This window comes from Aplysia californica, unplaced genomic scaffold, assembly GCF_000002075.1.
Source record: "Aplysia californica isolate F4 #8 unplaced genomic scaffold, AplCal3.0 scaffold00042, whole genome shotgun sequence".
Classification (NCBI taxonomy): domain Eukaryota; kingdom Metazoa; phylum Mollusca; class Gastropoda; order Aplysiida; family Aplysiidae; genus Aplysia; species Aplysia californica.
The window spans coordinates 773,184-774,426 of record NW_004797312.1 but is presented as its reverse complement, the minus strand read 5'-3'; the positions used below and the strand labels follow the sequence as shown (position 1 = coordinate 774,426).

The window sequence follows — 1,243 nt, the reverse complement described above, 5'->3', positions numbered from 1 at the left end:
AGTAGTAGTAGTAGTAGTAGTAGTAGTAGGAGGAGGAGGAGGAGGAGGAGGAGGAGGATGAGAAGAAGGAGGAGGAGAAGGAGCAGGAGGAGGAGGAAGAGGAGGACAAGGAGGAGAAAGAGGAGGAAGAGGAGGAGGCGTGGGTATTTTGCTACTTTCGTTTTATTTAAAGAGTTTTACGGCACTTGCAGCACAAATAGATCACTAAAATGCTGAGGATCAGAGGTGTTACTAGAGAGTAACGTAAAACGTAAAGGAGAAAAGATGAGGACAACAGATGTTTTATAGAAAAGAAGGAGTTAACAACACCAGGGCACCCACCAACCAATCATAGTATTTTGCCTGACCGGCACGAAAGAGCTAGCTTAAAGAGGAAGGAAAGGTTTTTAAAAGTGATATCGGAGAGAGTAAAACGACACATTATTGTGAAAAACAAAGTTCGGTAAACCAATATGAACACCGCTTCACTCTTACGACCAAGGATCTCCTTTTTTTTTTGGTAAGTGTCTTACGGCGCTTGCAACTGCATAAGGTCACATGAGCGCGCGCACCAAACATTTTTCAATTGGTAGGAAATTTTGAATTTTGCCCGGGTTCCAGCCGAAACCTACTCATATCGATTTTGTTCCACCAAGGGATCTTTAAAGTGCACAACTTGCACTCGGGACCTCCGAGGTTTTTCACCCTTGTCAGAGAAGGCTAGGTGTAGATCTTTCCTACCATAAGAACAGGGGTGTGGATGAAAGACTGCAATAAGAAGAAGCCAAGGAGTAGCAGTTGAAAGGCCGCAAAAAGAGTCAGAAGCCCAGAGGCGGGGGCAAAGAGGGTGAGGGGATGGGGGAAGAAAGTGGAAACGAAAGCAGACGACAGAATATTGCAAGAGAGAAAGAAAAAAAGTGAAAGGAGACAATTTTAGAGAAGAAAATGTTTCGGTCGCTACCCGGATTCGAATCCGGGACCTTTGAATGAGAGACGAACACCTTAACCTCATGGCCACGAGAGCCCCCGGATCTCCTTTTTGTATGAATAGCACCTTTCTCACCAAAGGTAAAGTTACTTGTTTGTTTGGGTTGGTGTTTTACGGCACTATCGACTCAGTTTTGGTCATGTAAATGACAAAAAACATTTCGCTGTTGCAAATCTAGTTTTGTATTAAAAGGACGGACAGGCATTTATAAAACCTTTACTTACATAATATGTAGTTACAGTATTGGTTCCAGTGGTGTGTGTGTGTGTGTGTGTG

The 1,243-nt window shown here is 43.6% G+C and overlaps 1 protein-coding gene across 1 annotated transcript in view; it reads right to left on the bottom strand.

Moving 5' to 3' along the window:
• The window catches only part of LOC101858920 (protein Wnt-16), a 121,039-nt gene that overhangs the window by 57,496 nt on the left and 62,300 nt on the right, over positions 1 to 1,243 (bottom strand). The window lies entirely within an intron of this gene.